The 18134-nt window shown below is 40.6% G+C and overlaps 1 long non-coding RNA gene across 2 annotated transcripts in view; it reads left to right on the top strand.

The window, feature by feature from the left end:
- Nucleotides 1–18134, top strand: part of LOC116595335 — a 91525-nt gene that overhangs the window by 40787 nt on the left and 32604 nt on the right. For both annotated transcript variants that reach the window (XR_004287620.1, XR_004287619.1), the window contains exons 2-3: nt 6274–6386; nt 6905–7078. This is a non-coding gene — a long non-coding RNA (uncharacterized LOC116595335). The remainder of the gene's footprint in view (nt 1–6273; nt 6387–6904; nt 7079–18134) is intronic.

An 18134-nucleotide genomic window follows, 5' to 3' on the forward strand; every position in this document is an offset into this window, starting at 1 on the left:
ATTTCTTTCAAGGTTTAATATCTTCTAGTTTTTTTTTTTTTTACTTTTTCTTAAGCCAGTTTTAGTAATTAAAAAGTCTCCTCTATAATTCTGTTTCCTTTTTTATTCTCCAATTTCTTTTATCTTTATTCGTTCCTTTCATTTATTACCTGTAGGTATACTTTGATCTTTTTCCAGCATCTTGAGTTAAAAATTTAGATGATTTATTTTTTCTTTTTCTTTTTTATTTTTAAATTTAAGTTCAATTAATTAACATATAGAGTATTATTAGTTTAGAGTTCAATGATTCATCAGTTGTATATAGCAGTGCTCATTATATCACATGCCCTCTGTAATGCCCATCACTCAGTCACCCCATCCTCTTTTTTTTTTTAAGATTTTACTTATTTATTTGATGGACAGACAGAGAGCACAGCAGGGGGAGCAGCAGAGGGAGAGGGAGAATTAGGCTCAATCCCAGGACCCTGAGATCATGACCTGAGTTAGAGGCAGAGGCTTAATCAACTGAGCCACCCAGGAGCCCCACCCTATCCTCTTTTTCATTTTTAGATAAATGCAGGAATGTTGTAAGTTTTTCTTTGAGTATAGCTTAGTCGACATCTCATGTACTTCAAAATAAAATATTTCATGGTTTATTAATGAAGAGTATATAATTTATAATTGATACTTAGTAGCAATTTGGATCAGTGTTTTAAAGTTTGAAGTAGTTCTTATTTTCATCTTTTTTCTCCTCCTAACCCTAATTTTTGTACCAAAAAAAAAAAAAAAAGAAACACCATATTGACTAGATGACTTCTTCAAATTTGTTGATAATGCTAAATATTTAATTTTTTGTTGTTATTGTTGTATTGGGCACATCAATAACTAATGACAGCAACTTGAAATCCTGTATAATAATAAGAGTGTTACTATCTTGTTTTGGGTTTTTCAGTTTTTGCTTTATGAATTTTGAGGCAACTTTATTAGATACATTCAAGTTTAGAATTATTAAATCTTTCTGGAGATGTGGATATTTTATCATAATGCTCTGGGCTTCTCTATTTCTAATGTTTTTTGTCTTTAAATCTATTTTTGTCTGCTTTTAACATAGTTTATCTGTCTTCCTTCTGATTAGTATTTACCTGACATTTATTTTTCCAACCTTTGTTTCAGCTGTTACCTTTCTTTTTTCATATTTCTTTTAGCCTTTAGCTTAAGTTGTAGGTGTGGCTTATTAGTAGTGTAGAGCTGTATTTTGTGTTTTGTTTTATTTTAATCTGACCAGCTCCACTTGTTTGGTGAATTTCATCTATTCTTGTATGTTGTGGTTATTGAAACATTTGAACTTGTTTATTCTCACCCTACATTTTTATTTGACTTGACCTACTTTTTTTTAATGTTTCTTTTTTCTCCTTTATTGCCACTGATTAGATTGGGTAAAGTTTCATGATTTATTTTTCTTATTACATTTTTTCCCTCCTCTGTGGGTTGTAGTTTATGCATTTATATAATTTGTGTATTTAATTTCTGTTTTATATTACATATTTTTATTGTTATTTTAATGAATCTCTAATTATTTTAACCAATATATAGAGGATAGAACAATGTCTAAAGCCCAGCTCACCTTTGGGGGAAATACAAATGGGTGGAGGAGAATGCAGAATGTCCATGGGTCATAGAAACCTCTGACTAGAGTCCAAGCGGCAGGAAATCTCTGGAGTTTTCACAAGGTTTTAAGGAGAAGGAGGAGGAGCAGAAAGTAAATGAGACAGGCAAAAAGAGCAGCTGGGCAGGGCACAGAAGAGCGCAGAGCCTCAGAGGCATATATATTCACTTCTCATTGGGACACAGCTGACCGATTTCCCAGTGAGTGTATGTGAGTGTGTGTGTGTGTGTGCACGCGCGCCTGAGTGTGTATATGCCTGAAAGTATGTGTGTGTGTATTTGTGGAGTGTATGTTTGTGAGTGTGTGTGTCTGAGTATTTGTATGTGGCTGAAAGTACGTGTGTGAGTATGTGTGTATGTGTGTGAGTGTGTGCCTGAGCATATATTTGCATGTGAATGTCTGTGAATGTGTGTCTGAGTGTGTCTATGTGAGTGTGTGTATTGTGAGGGTGAACATATGTGTGAATCTATGTATATGTGTGAATGTGTGCTTGTGTGTGCATGAGCCTGAGGGTGTGTGTGAGGGTGCATGTGTGTGAGTATGTGCCTGAATGTGTTTGCGTGTGAGTGTGTATATTTGTGGGTGTATGTATGCAAGTGTGTGAGTGTGTGCCCTGGTGTGTGAATGTGCCTGAGAGTATATGAGAGTGTGTGTGCCTGTGAGAGAGTTTGAGTTTTTATGTGTGTGTGTTATGCTTGGCACTGAGGGCACAGAGAGGCAGAGTGGGAAGGAAACCAGAAAGTACATCTGAGGGTAAAGAAGGGTTTGTTTTCATGAATTACCAACAACAGCAAAGTTTGAAAGGAAAGAAGCTGGTAGAGGAGGCTGGCAAGTGTGGCCATTACTGTCACAGCACAAAAAATGTTGAAGGCAAGATGTGAATTGTAGGTTTTTTTCTAGAGACAAATGGGTCAGGAGAAATTGAATTTCCATGGGTCAGGGGGTATAGGTTGATAGCAGTAGAGGCCTAGACAGGCCAGACTGGTGTAGTTTAAAAATATCTCTTCTTTCACAATGAAATCCTGGATGACATTATTTCTGAGATTTTTATCCTGTGCTATTGTTACTCTTTTTTTGGTACACTATTAGTCCAAGAATCAGTTTTTGACAATAGTTGTTAAAGAAGTTTTGGGTCTCATCTCAATGTAATCTATACCCTGATTAAATTATAAACAGATTTCTAGGATTCAATAATGATAGTCCACATGGTGTAGAAAAGTAGGATTCAAATAGAATATTCTCTTGTTCAGTGACAGGAGTGCTAGTGACATGTCAGCTTATGAGAAACAGATATGGTAAAATAAAATACCCCATGTCTATTTTATTTCTCTTCACAAGGCAGAGTTATGAAATCTTTTCCTGAATGAACTGATGCACAAAATGGAGTTAGTGTGATTAAAAAAATATTATGTTTTTCATTTTAAACTGTATTTTTTGTTGCTTTTATCCCCATCTGTGTTGATGTCTTCCTACTCAACTCATGACAGATGAGTTTTTAAGGCATGGACACTCTTCCAACACAAGGTAGCAGTTAAGTGAACCCGCCTTGAAATCAGATTGACAGGGATTTTAACCTACCATTTTCAGTCCTGTAGTCAAGTTGTTAAGTTCTTTAAGTCCAGTTTTCTTCTTATTGAAAAAATGACACTAATAATCTACCTCCTGTTTTTTTTTTGTTTTTGTGAGTGGACCAAATGAGATATAAAAATACAAGGTAGCATGGGATACTTAATGAGTACTCAATAAATATTATCTTTCTTGTTGCTCATGTCTGCAAAACCTTAATTTCATCCCCCCCTTTTTTTGCTTTAAATGCTGAAAGAAGATTGAAAATGGCATATCATAAAATGACATAGAACCATTTAGAAAAATGGGGAGGTATTTATATCTTTAGTCAGTGCTATATAAACATCTGTGGAAGCCAACAACATTGTATGTCCTTCAAGTAGGACATATCCTTCAAGAAGGATACTTGAAGTATCCTTCAAGTATTTCCTGCTGGGACGTGGTCTTGCCAAACCCCAAAGAGTCCCCCAAATAGTCTTTTCAAAGACTCTTGTCTCTATTGCTTAGGGCCATGTTCTGCCAGAAAGCTGCCTTCCTCAGTCAGGTCACTAAGTGTGACCCCAAAGAACAAGAACACCAAGGTATCTATCCAACTCTCGAAAGCTTTACTTGTGCTCCCAGCTGTGAACAAAGAGCCTTCCTTCCATGGTGTTTTTGAAAGAAAGGAAGAGCTTTTCAGAAACCACACTTGAGTCCATGGCAGAGTGAAAGGGGCAGGAAGCATCAGGCCAGTTTCCAGATTTCTCTCTGGTCCAGATTATTGAGATTTACATCCAACCTCTGGGACAGTTTATCCAAAAGCTTTTAGGATAATTTGGGTTTCATACAGAGTTATAAAAACATAGTATGAGCCTGATGTCTTTATTTCCTATGGAGTCTTGTTGAGGGAAAGCAAAGCATACTTGTGTCCCAAATCCTGGAGCAATAGGGCCCATAAGGGAGAAATATGCCTGTCTCTCACCAAGACCAGATAGTAACAAAGAATAATCCCCTCCCTTTATTTCCCACATTCATTTATGTAAGTTGGTCAAACTGACATCTACTCACCAGTAGATTTTTAGACCAAAGAGATATAGAATAACCTTTCTTCAGATGCTACCCCTGTTCCTATGAAATCCTTCTGTTCTTAGAAAACATCCATTCAAATAAATTAATGAGGCTACTGAAGGAGCGGAGGGGGCAGTACGACTCATTATATCAGAGACTAAGAAGGTTCACATAAGGGCGCCTGGGTGGCTCAGTGGGTTAAGCCGCTGCCTTCGGCTCAGGTCATGATCTCAGGGTCCTGGGATCAAGTCCCGCATCAGGCTCTCTGATCAGCAGGGAGTCTGCTTCCTCCTCTCTCTCTCTCTCTGCCTGCCTCTCTGCCTACTTGTGGTCTCTCTCTGTCAAATAAATAAATAAAATCTTAAAAAAAAAAAGAAGGTTCACATAATTCTTAGCTCTACGGGGTGTATTAGTCTGATAGTGACTGCAATACTTCTGTGTAATAAATTATCAAAATCTATGTCAGCAACACAAAACAACAATTATTAATATTTTCTTAATCATAGGACTGCAGATCAGTGAGTGAAGCTTGATTCCAAGTGTCTAGTGGGTTTAGGTTTCCTGCATCTGTCTCTAATGATGGAGTAGGTGACTCAAGATGTAATCTTTTCATGGTGATGGTAGAAACTCAAGAAGGATGGGAAGGAACATGTAATGTTTCTTAAAGCCTAGGCTCTGAACTGGCACACTGTCACTTCTGCCCATTTCATTGGCCAAAGTACCTCACAGGGTCAGGCCCATTGTCAGTGGGTGAAGAAGTAAAGTCAGTTCACCATGACTCATGGCAAGAGTGGGAAGGAGGCAAGAGTTATGAACAGAGAATACAGTGCAACCCACAGGGCAACTCAGGCAATGTCAGCCTAAGAGGATCAAGATAAACCTTACTTTCTTAGTACCTTGGGTGACATTACATAATCTAGCTAAATGACCTACAACTGAGGGGGAGATTGTGTATTAAAAATTCCAATCCCAGCAGCCTGAGATGCAGCCCAGGCTTATGAATTCTGAGAAACTTCTTCAGGAAATGTTTTTGCTCTGAGTGCCATCCACCATCCCAAGATATAAGCAATGCACTAACCAGACATCTTTATGGCATGCAAATCTATATTCTGTTGACTACAAGATAATAGAGCTTAAGGAGAATTCTCCCAGGTCACAATTTGGGAATTGTAATGTACCGAACAAATGGAGCCTGCTTGTGAGAGGAAATCACCCTTCAACTCCTCAGAGTTACTGCAAATGGAAAAGACTTTCATTTGAGGAGCACTGAAGAATTTGAAAGCAAGCCTACATCTCCAGACTTCATGCCCCGCCCTGCCCCCACCCCCCACCGTGTATCAGCTGAGAGCAGGCAGACACAGAGAATGATGTCACATGGCATGACTAGCACTGGAAGCTGGCTTTCCCTCTCTCGTCTTATCATTTTTGTGTAATAACAATACGGTGGCATTTTGGATTTAGATGCAAATGACATTTGCATTTTGGTATGAACGTCTTGGTTTTCCTTTCACAAATTTTGTTCATAAGAATTTCCTCCCAGAGTGACAGTGATTGGCCAATCCCCTCCTGCTCGGCGGCTCATGAACCACTGACTTCACTGCAGCCACGGACGGTGACATCTTAGCAGAGGTCACATGGGCTGGGATCTAGTGTTTGGCTGCCACATGTCATCCAAGTGGCTTTGGGCTTGTTGGCAAGTCATCACTTCAGCTTCTCCAAGGAGGAAATATCCTCTTTAGTGTGTCCATGAAAGATCAGTAAGGACACAGACAGAGATGGAACACTTACTGTGCCAGGCATTGAGGATGCAGAGAAATAGGAGTTTTCTGTCCCTGTGACGCCTTAGTCTAGTGGAACATACTGAATTGTAAAGACATAATTTCCTTATTTTTTATTTTATTTTATTTTTTAATTTAATTTTATTTTTTCTAATAACTTTGTTTTTATGTTACATTAGTCACTATACAGTACATCATTAGTTTTTGATGTAATGTTCCATGATTCATTGTTTGCAGATAACACTCAGTGCTTTTCAAAAGAATGTGACAAGATGTGATGAGCACACAACTATTCTGAGTTGTTGTCTACACAGTTTAAAAGATGATTACCCTATTCACACCGAGTCTGGGTATTTATTTATTTATTTTTAAGATATTTATTTATCTATTTATTTGAGAGAGAGAGATAGAGAGAGATAGAGAGAGATATTGCACAAGCAAAGGTAGGAACAGAGGGAGAAAGAGGTAGACTCCCCACTGAAAAAGGAGTCTGTTGTGGGACTCAATCCCAGAACCCTGGGGTCATGACCTGAGCCAAAGGCAGATGCTTAACCTACTGAGCCACCCAGGTGCCCTGAGACTGGGCATTTAAATAAAGGTTTGAGTTTAGGATTTTTGTCATAAGTTCTCACTTTGCTATTCCTGGGGCACCTTTGAAAAGAAGCATTTAGATTTGAGCCCACAGCAAGTTAGTGACCTCTGCCTCAACCACCTATAAGTAGTAGGTGCTAGCTTGCCTTTTCTCCATCTCCTGCTTGCTAGTGACCTAGGAGAGAGGACTGCCATTCCCTGGCTCACTGTGTGCCCCCGCCTGCCCCATTCTGGGATCTGTAAGGAATACCTCTGTGACTTTATTTCCTTTATGAAGGTGCGTTGAAACTGTGCCTCAGTCAAGAGACCTTACGGTTTTCACCTTGCCCAAGTAGGAACTTGGAGGCTGAAGAGCTACCTGCCCATTCCATGTGGATGAATTGTGCCTCCCCAGTCAGCAGGTCTTAATCTACATCAATTTAATATTGGCTGTTCCAAGCATTTCTTAAATGTAGGTGATAATTTCATTTTACAGATGACATTGCAACTCAGTGAGCAAGGGTCCATGGCAAGTTAACAGCTGAGTTGAGGTTCCAACTCAGACCAATATTTGACTCCCAAGGTTTTGCTCTTCTCACCACTTGGCTCATGGAGAGTGAAGCATCCCATTTTGAGGGAACTTGGTACCCCCAAAATCTCATCTTTAACAGTCTCCTCACCTAACATAATTCTCATCTCTTACATTCATATCTTTGCTCTCTCTACTTGAGCAGGAACCATGTCTTGTAAGAATTTGAATCCCCTGAAGCAATGATATGCTAATGGATACTAGTAGACACTCAAAAATAGCATTAAGATAAACAAAATCCGAAAAATTAGAACTACTAACACAGCTTCAAAGAACATACCCTGCATTGCAAAGCCAAATGGAAGTGTGCTTGAGGTGATCAGTTGCTGTGGTTTTTTTTTGGGGGGGGGGGTCTGAATTGTCCCTGTTATTCTTCTCTTCCTGATCAGTGAGCACCAAGGGATGAAGGATCAGATGAAAAAATCAGTGTCAAAAAAATTAGCATTGGCCTGTGCGGTGATGAGCACAGGGTGTTATACGCAACCAAAGAATCATTGAGCACTACATCAAAAACTAGTGATGTATTACAAGCTGGCTAATTGGACATAATAATAAAAAATAAATTAAAAAAATTAGCATCAAAAGCACATTAAAAAAAAGACAATTATCAAGTCATTTCAACTGCTCACAAAAAACGAAATACGTTCTTCCCTTTTCTTATTTTATTTAAAGTCCTCATTGACTTTCCTAAAGTCCCAGGTTCCACTTAATCTCAGTGCTGGTCAAGATAGCAGTCCTCATTCCCTAATCTTCTCTTTCCACCCAGTGGTCACTCTTTGAAGTCACAGAGAACGCCTTGCACACAAGGAAGCCATTAGTAGAGTCCCAACCTATATAGCCTACCATAAATTAGAATGCTAAGGAAGGCTTTTCATCCACTGCAAAGCCACTCAGGCTGACTGCTGGCAGTGCCTTCCCATCGATGACAGGTCACCAAAGAGTTCTCTCTACACAGTTCATTTCTGGTGGCAGCAATATTCCTGTCTGACTTCTGAAGTGATTTTTGCAATGCACCCGGCTGCCAGAGGCAGAGATTCTGGAATGAGAGTTTTAGCAGCAGTTCCTTGCCCCAGCCCGCCCTTTCTCTCTGCTGCAGAAGGGCTGGGGGTCCAGCCTTGTGTGGGGGCTCCCTTACTGCCTTTCTTCCTTGAACCGGCAACCTCACAACCTAGTTATATATTTATACTTCTGAGACTCCTGCTGTGTTTATGTGTTTCAGTTCAAGTTGATTTTACTTTTATATCTGAAGAAATGTGTTGAATTTATTGAAAAGTGTGAAGTTGGCATTTATTGTAATGATGAAATTGGTTTTCTTAAGAATTTCAAGTATGTCAAAGCATAAAATTATTTTTAAATAAAATGTTTCTATGAATATAAAATATCTACTGATTGTTACAACACAGTATCCAGAGGGTGGCAGATTCTAGGATATGAAATACTAAGAAGATATTTGCTCATCTTATTCCCAGGTTAAATCTGGAGAGAGAGGGTGTGGTGGAATGAATGGTGAATTATTGCATTCTTGGGGAAATAGTTAGCTCTTGAGTCTCAGTTTCTCCATTTGCAAAATAAGGTGGGGATGAGTGGTCTATTTCCTTCAAGTTTCAATAATTCTATTCCTGTTTTGCATTCTCCCAGAAGCAGAGAGAAAAGTTGATTCAGGAGGTGATCTCAGGAAACTCTGTTAAGAGTATAGAAAGTGAGTGATTACCCCCAATGTTCATAGCAGCAATGTTCACAATCGCCAAACTGTGGAAAGAGCCAAGATGCCCTTCAACAGACGAATGGCTAAAGAATATATGGTGCATATATGCAATGGAATATTATGCCTCTATCAGAAAGAATGAATACCCAACATTTGTATCAACATGGACAGGACTGGGGGAGATTATCTTGAGTGAAATAAGTCAAGCAGAGAGAATCAATTATCATATGGTTTCACTTACTTGTGGAGCATAAGGAATAATATGGAGGACATTAGAAGAAGGAAAGAAAAGTGAATTGGGGCAAATTGGGGTGGAGAGAGAAAAACCATAAGAGATTGTGGACTCTGAGAAACAAACTGAGGGTTTTGGAGGGGAGGGGGGTTAGGTCAGCGTGGTGGTGGGTACTAAGGAGGGTGTGTATTGCATGGAGCACTGGGTGTGGTGCATAAACAATGAATCTTGGAACACTGAAAAAATAAAATAAAAATAAAATAAAGAGTATAGGGAAGTGAGACACAGAACACAGCCCATAATGGGTGTATCATCAGTCCATCTGTCTCCATGGGCCACTGGGCTAAATCCATCTGGAGAACCCTGGAAAACAGTATGGAACACAACTAGACCTCAGGGAGCTGGGGTATTTGCACACCAAGTCCAGCTGGTCATTGTGAGGGCTATTCCTAAAATACACTTCTGGCCTGCCACATGGTGGAAAATGCTAGAGAATCCCCTGTGGTTGAGAAATGCAGGTGCTGGTGTTTAGAAGATGGGCAGCACTTCTGGAGGTGGTGGAGGTGTGGGGACATGGGTGGAACATCAGATTCTGTGCCTGCTAGATTCACCCTCCATACCTGCATGCAAGTTGTACCTTGTAGACAAATGGCGACTCTGTCTAATCAAGAAAGTCTTAGCAGAATTATAACCTGTATCTTTGTGGTAATTGCATAGTCTCATTTGGTCTGGTGGTTTTACTCAGAGCATCACAGGACACAGACATTGTGAATATACAGCCTTGTTGGTAAAGACATAAAAACACACGTTCAGATTACTTTTTCTATTAATAAATTCATCTTATTCTCTCCAAGTCACCGTGTCTTGCTGTCATATGTCATTCTCACTTGGATTCTGATGTGCCTTCACCAGCAAGAGAATAATGGCTGGGAACAAGATAGTATTCTGAGAATGCCTGATTCCCAGGTGCCCAAGCACAGGGTGTCATTTGTGGAACACATGGGACTCGTGGGAATGACATCCCACCCACCTTGAGCGTGGCTGTTGTGTGTACTACTTGTGGCTGATTGGATGGAACACCAGCAAAGACATTTCAGGTGGAATGTTCTTCTGGACAATTGAATGAACTCCCAAGGCATAGAGAATTTGCTTCAAGTCAGATGCATCCCTGATGACTAAAAATCCCTGTCAATAATAAGGGGGAGAAAGATAGACCCAAGTTTCTAGTTCTTTTCATCTGTTTTTCAGTTTGTTAATGGAATTCATTCATTGAGTCAACAAATCTCACTTGAGGACCTGTCCTACTCCGGCACTGGGGACGCAGCAGTTCAAACTGATAAAATCGCACCCTTATGGACCTTCATTTTTGGTGAGAAGAGATGAACACAAACAGACAAACCAGCAGCTAAATAAACACTGTGATAGGGGTGAGCAATGTTAGGGAAAGAGACGAGACAGGGTAGGTAGATGGAATGTAGAGGGCTTTAGGAGGAAAGATTTATCCAGATGCTGGCCAGGGGATCCTGGCAGATAAAATGCCTTTGAGGCTAGACCCCTGGGGATGGAAGGAAGGGCTTGGAGAGTCCAGGCTCACTGTTTTCCCAGAAGCCAGAGAACAGAAAAGCTCATAACCTGAAGCCAGGGTAAGAACCAGGGGTGGGACTGAGCAGGGGAGTTGAGGAATGAGTTCCTGGAGGTGAGCCTATCAATCGTGCAGTGCCTGTGAGAATGTTGGCTCTCACCTTGAGTGATGTGGGAAGCAGAGGCCTGGCACTTTCTGATTTTGGTTAGAAACGTATGACTCAGGAGCTCAGGGGAAGCAAAGCTGGGGGAAGTAGCAATAAAGTTATAGAGACAGTTTTATGCCAATTTTGTTCATATCTCTCATGTGCAAAATCCTCTAGCTCTGTCTTTCCTACTGCCAAGGACTGAATTTATCCTTTCCAAATTCTTGTGTTGATGTCCTAACCCCCTAAGTGGTGGTATTTGGAAATAGGGCATTTGGGAGATAATTATGTTTGAATGAGGTCATGAGGATGGAGATTTTATGATGAGATTGGTGCCATTAGAGGAAGAGGAAGAGACACCAGGGCTCTCTGCCAGGCAAAATACAGGGAAGAGGTGGCCCTGTGCAAGGGGGGATGAAAGTGCTCACCAGGAAGTGACCATGCTGGCAACTTGGTCTTGGACTTCCAGCCTCCAGAACTGAGAGGAAATAAATCTCTGTGGCCACACAGTGTCTCTCTCTTCCTTCCTCCCGTCCCCTCCTCCTTCCCTTCCTTCCATCCTTCCTTCCTTCCCTCCCTCCCCCTCCCTCTTCCTTCCTTCCTTCCCTCCATCCCTCCCACCATCTTTTCTTCTTTCCTTCCCTCCTCCCTCTTCCTTCCTTCCTTCCTTCCTCTCGCCCTCTCTCCCTCCCCCATAGCCAAGCATTTCTTTATCACTGATAGTATTTTCAGGAATTCACATTCAAAGCATAAAAAAATGTCTTGTGAAGCCCATATAGATCCATCTGGAAGTAGAATGTGAGGCACACAAAGGAAATCCAGGATGGCCAGGAGATGTGTGGAGACCGGGTACAGGCTGCAGGTGGGGCGGAGGCTGCAGCTGGCTTTGTCTGATGTGGGGGCTGGGTCTTCCCAGGAGAAATGCAGCAAGGGCAGGCAGTCACTGTGCCCTGGACTTGAAACAAGCAGTAGATGCCTGGGGACTGACTCCTGTGCTGACAGGGGGAGCCTGAAAACTGAGAGAAAAGAAATCTCTCATGTTTGCAGTTACATAGTCTGTGGTGCTTTGTGCCGGCAGCCCAAGCAGACTCATCCACGAGCCACTTGTATTCCTTTTGCCTAAAGTGGCTGGCAGAAGCCAGTGGCGGCAGGGAGCTCTCCAGCGAGTGGTACTTGGGGATTTAGGAAGACTGTCGGGTGGACAGAAGGGCTTAGAAGGGAGGCCACTGGGAGGCCAGCAGGGCTAGGTGGGCCCTGGGGAGGGGGCTGGGATTTCACCTTCTGTAGGAGGGGAGCCTAAGCCGAGGTTGGGGGAGGAGCCAGATAGTGTTGTTTGTTATAAAAAGATGGTGCTGGCTGCTGAGTCCCTACTCCCACCCCCCCAAGGCAGGACTGCAAGTGAGGAGCCCAGGAGATATGGTCAGTCCCAGTGCAGACCCAGGACTTCAGTGGCCCAGAGGGGTGGCTACAATGGGGAAGGGGACAATGGAATTGAGGAATATTTTGGAGGTACAAAGACTTGTGGATTGAATGTGTGTGTGGGGCTGGGGGTTGTTGAGGGTGGAGACAGCCAGGTAGTGCTAGGTTCAGGCTCATGTAAATGGTGGGGTAGAATAGCAGGCAGGTGGGTTGAGAGTCGGTGACCACCAGAAACTATACAGCGGCTGGGTCACAGGGACATGGCCAGGATCAGATGCTGAGGGAATGAATGGAGAAATACCATGAGCCTGGGGCCCGACGGGTAGCAGGAAAGAGTAACAAAGCAGAGGAAGTGGGGGTGGAGATGTGTGGGAAGGAAAGAGCCCTGGCTCAGTCTTGCTTGGGTTTCCTTGGACGTGTGCAGACTAGCAGTTGAGAAACAGAAATAAATGTCATGTGGCATCTGAGCCATGGGTCACTGCTGTAATAACTATAGTCCAAGTCTTCTTTCTGAATTTAGGGTTTTAAGGGCTGAACATTAAATTCTCTTTTTTAAAACAGAATTTTCGAATATAGACTTGTTCACCATTAGGAAAGTGTATCTCAAGATGACTCCTAAAGCCCCTTTCTTTCTTTTCCCTTTCCTTTTCTTTTTTTCTAGCAAGCTCTATGCCCAAAGTGGGGCTTGAACTCATGACCCAGAGACCAGGAGTTGCATGCTCCACTGACAGAGCCAGCCAGGCGCTCCTCCTAATTCCTTTCAACCCTGAAATTCCAATGATCAGATACCAGAGCTTTAGCAATGCTGGATGTATATATTTCTTAGCTGTAACAGTCCATTTCTTAGTTTAACCTTGTGAATTTTTTTCAAAACCAGTTTCAGAGGATTTTTGTGAATTTATGACATGTGCCATTGAATTTCTGACAGGTGAAGTCAAATTTTAAATCTTAGTTAAGGGGAAAAAAATGTTGCTGTTCTGTTGGCAGTGAACAATTCGCATATACAGGAGAGTTTGCCTTTGAAGACTATATATATATATATATATATATATATATATATACACACACACACACACACACACAAACACACACATATGCAACCATATATTCATATCAATTCATGAATTAATCATATTTGTGAATTTAATTTTATGAGCTTCATATGTATGTATGATTTCATAAATTTGATTTTTTTAAAGATTAATTAATTTATTTGAGAAGGAGAGAGAGAGTGCACGGTGGGTATGGGCAGAGAGAGAGGGAAAAAGTCTTAAGCGAACTCTGTGCAGTGTGTGGGGCCTGGACATGGGGCTCGATCTCATAATCCTGAGACCATGATCTGAGCTAAAACCAAGAGTCAGATGCTTAGCTGACTGTGCCACCGAGGTATCCTATATACATTCTATTTTAAAGTATTGAGAATATTCCAAAAAATGATTTAACTGATTCTTCCAAATCACAAAGAAGAGAAAGTGACTTTGTTTTCCTAGTCTACTATTTGAAACAATTTAAATACTATGTTATTTTCCTGATACCCCTTTGAGTTAAGTAGGTGAGAACTATAATGCAATTTGTTTCTACTAAATAAAAAACTAAATGTGAGATGAGACACAGTGCTCTTGTAACCCAAATTCCGTGTAGATCTTGCACTCAACAGGAGGGGCTCTTTGTATCTACTTAAGGATGGACTGGATGGCACAGGAAGTTTCTTTCCATCATGTTGGCCAAACTCTATTTGGATACTGTGAAATGCTGTTTGATTGTTTAAATGCTGCTTGTTAAGTTTTAACTTACTAAAATAAATTCTTGTCGTTCTAGGAACCCCAAAAGTAGTTTATTACATTAATTAAAAAGTGACCGGAAAACTTATTCAGTGATGCATGGGCAACAACCTTTAATCCTAGCCATGGCTATTTCACCATGTCAATTTTACATTTCTTCTTGAGCAAGTTATGTACAAATAGGTAAATACAGGAATAACATAAAGCAAAATGAATGGCTGGAAAGCAGGCAATGCAGGAGATATGGTTATTTGGCATTACCACAATTTTTCAGAAGTACTCAGTTTTTATACTGCAAAAACAAGCCCCAAATTCTATCCACTGAAATTGATTTGAATGCGGAGTTTAATGCTGTTAATAGCCCATACATAATTTACTCAAATATTTGAAGTTCTAGATGGTTTCATTCTGTTTTAAAGAAACCTAACTTATTTGCAAATGGTTAAAAATACCAGAACAATTGCAAGAATGCTCTTTTTTAGTTCTGAAGATATTGCTTCATTTTAAAGCATCAAGGATGATTTAGATTTTTGGAAGAACAGAGGAGGCATGAAGATTTCTGAATTCCCACAAATGCAAACCACTGCTGAGAAGACCAGCCTCAGGACAGCTGTGGTCTAGAAGCCAAATCAGTGCCGCAGCAAAAAAGAGCTGTTCTTTTTTGAATAATAATGACAAAACCCCTCCAAACTGCAAGTGAGGAAGAACTAGAAACATTGTATTCTTACTAATGTGAGGTTGGAAACATTGGCTTTTAAGTGAATTGGCCATGACCACACCAACACTTGGATGGGCCTGGGGCTGGGATTGCAGGCAGATGTGTTTGTCATCTGTATGCCAACATTCAAAAACTTTGCTCCTTTTTCTTGCTAGCACATTGAGGTAGGCCTTGCTCGAGTGACACAAGCTGATTATATGCACATGTTACCTGGAAACATGATGGTTTGGCTTAATATGAGGTCCGTGTACTTAGGCTCTTGTGTATAAAAATGCAACATTTATCCAGGGCATTTGACAAATTCTCAGAAATATCTATTATGCCAGAGAGCTGTCAAAGAAACAGTGTATTCCCAGGGAGAGGTCATTTACCCCATTTCCACCAAGTAAATAAGGAGTTCTGTCCTGCCCGGGAGAGATCATAACACCAAAATGTTCAGCTTCAAAGTGAGGAGTGAGGACGGTGACAGAAGCATGGGAAAATCCAGATTTCTTGCTAGGTCCAAGCACTAGCTCATACTTTCCCAAATATGTGTTTTAAGTGGTCATTCTTCACTTACTCCATTCATCTCTGCATGTGTCTAGCTATTTATCCAATTTCAAAAAGGCTTGCTACTTTTCAAATAACACGCTATTTTCCTTTTTTAAAATTTTAATTTTAATTAATTTATTTTTTAATTTTTAATTTTTCATTAACATATAACGTATTATTTTCCTCAGGGTTACAGGTCTGTGAATCATCAGGTTTACACATTTCACAGCACTCACCATAGGACATACCCTCCCCAATGTCCATAACCCAGCCACCCTATCCCACCCCCTCCATCCCCCAGCAGCCCTCAGTTTGTTTTATGAGATTAAGAGTCTCTTATGATTTGTCTCCCTCCTGATAATATCTTGTTTCATTTTTTTCCTTCCCTACCCCCCAACAACCCGCTGTCCTGCCTCTCAAATTCCTCATATCAGAGAGATCATATGATAATTGTCTTTCTCTGACTGACTTATTTTGCTTAACATGCAATTTTCTAAACTCATTTCTTTAATATATAAAGAGCTCTTATAAATCAAGAAGAAAAAATATATTTACAAAGGATATGAACAGAAAGAGAAATAGTAACATAAGGTTTTCACTTATCAGTGGGCAAAGATGAAAACTTTGAAAACATGTTGAGAGAAATCTGTGATAAAACACAGTGTTGGGGGGCGCCTGTGTGGCTCAGTTGGTTGAGCAACTGCCTTCGGCTCAGGTCATGATCCTGGACTTCCAGGATCGAGTCCCACATCAGGCTCCCAGCTCCTTGGGGAGTCTGCTTCTCCCTCTGACCTCCTCCTTTCTCATGCTCTCTTTCACTCATTCTCCCTCAAATAAATAAATAAAATCTTAAAAAAAAAACAAAAACAAAAACAAAAACAAAAAACCACAGTGTTGGTGAGGTTGTGGGATGACAGTGTCTCTCACACATTGCTAACTGGGCTATAAACTAGTACAAACTTTTTTGGAAAGCAATTGGCAGTATCTTCCAAAATTTAAGATGCATGGATTTCCTTGTGGCAGAAACTGCACTACAATTCTTCTGATAGATAAGACTCATGGTCACACAATTTGAACACAGTGGCTACCTCTGGGGTGGGGAATTGTTAAGGTGGTAAGAAATTCATTTATTCTCTGCATGTCATTTATATTGTTTAAATTTCCTAGATGTGTTACTTAGTCACAGAAAGGATATAGAAATGACTATAAGTTCACACACACACACGCGCACACACACACACACACACAGAAACATACATACACACACAAGGACATAGCCTACAGACATGGAGATCAAACTGAATGACAAGAAGGTGAGAAATTAGGCTGAAAGGAAAATAAAGGGAGAAACCAGGGGTAAGCCTACATCATGTACAATTGTTGAAGGTGAGCTGAAACTATCTGATGTAAAGACTTCTGAGTGTGTATAGATGAAAGCAATCTTTTGCCAGAAGTCTAACTATCCAGGACCTGAAATCAGAGACGTTTCTCCTGTGGGTCCTCATGGAGCTCATGGAGAAGGATATAGAAAATAATATTCTTAAAAAAAAAAAAAAGAGTCCAGAGTTAATTCAATAAAATGTTTCAATAACAATTTAGCCTTGTAGTAGACTGGATTATCATTCTGGATTCTCATTTCTTCTTTGTCAAAGGGTTCTCCATCCATGTGCCTTATCTGGAGATTTACTGGTACCTCTCACTTGAGGGGTAGTGGGTACATCCCCACCAAATCTCTGACATTCATTCCCATGTAGAACTTCCTCTTCCCATGAAATGAAGGCAGAATTTGCTTGAGTTGTGTCTGAGTAGATGATTTAAATGTGTTATCATGGTTTGGCTCGACGTTTTGAACTTCAGCTCCCAATGAAGCTAATACATGCCCCATGCAGCTCTTGCTCCTTCAGTCTGTGTCCTGGAATGAAGACACATAGGACAATCTGGAACCATAAACAAATCCTGGAATCCAACTGGGATCAGCTGATCTGCAGACCTGTGCGTGTGGAATAAATGCTTGTTTTGTAAGCAAATGTAATTATTACATTATTGCAGCAGAACCCTGGCTAATGCATTTCTGGAAATGGTGATAGAAAGTGAAAACAAGTCCAGAAGTAGACTTTTGAATTGTTGGGGATAGTGAGGATAGGCAGGTCCTCTAGTAAAAGGACATAATCTTCCCCAAAGATCATGCCCCTGTTTAGAGACACTCAGAAATTATTGATAATGAATAGGGGGACAATACCCAGTAACTCAATACTCTAAGAGTGAACTACAAAAGCAATTCATTTTATCACAAGAAAGCTGCCCCATAGTTCTGAGGACAAAGCATGATGCCGATGGGCATTCACTGAGAGGATGTATAGAAATTGTGATAGATGGGTAATATTCATGTGTGTTTGTGCATGTGTGTGCAGATATGCATGTGTGTGTCTTCTGAGGGGTCACCTGGGACTAGAGATTCTCTTTGCCATCTTTCCAAGATGGTCTGCTAAGAGTCACAGTGTTAAAAGTATGTCAGGAGCAAGAGTTAAAACAAAAGTGTAGATGCAACAATCCTAAGCCTCACCTTTGGGGTTTCTCCCCATCTCCTTCAGTATACCTCGGTTCTTTAAGAATAATGTTTTAGGAATGGCTCAGGGTAAGAGCTCAAGGCAGAGTCTAGAGGTATGCACATGAAGTTGGTGTCTTCACAAGGAATAACAAGACCCCTGTAAACACAGCCATGTTTCTATAGGATTGGCAGAAACAAAAGTCTTGGGCGGAATTTCAGCATGTATTTTGTAATTGTTTTTTTGAGTCTAGAAAGAGAATGTTCTTCAGATAGTCAAT

The sequence above is a fragment of the Mustela erminea genome, chromosome 7 (genome assembly GCF_009829155.1).
Source record: "Mustela erminea isolate mMusErm1 chromosome 7, mMusErm1.Pri, whole genome shotgun sequence".
Lineage (NCBI taxonomy): Eukaryota > Metazoa > Chordata > Mammalia > Carnivora > Mustelidae > Mustela > Mustela erminea.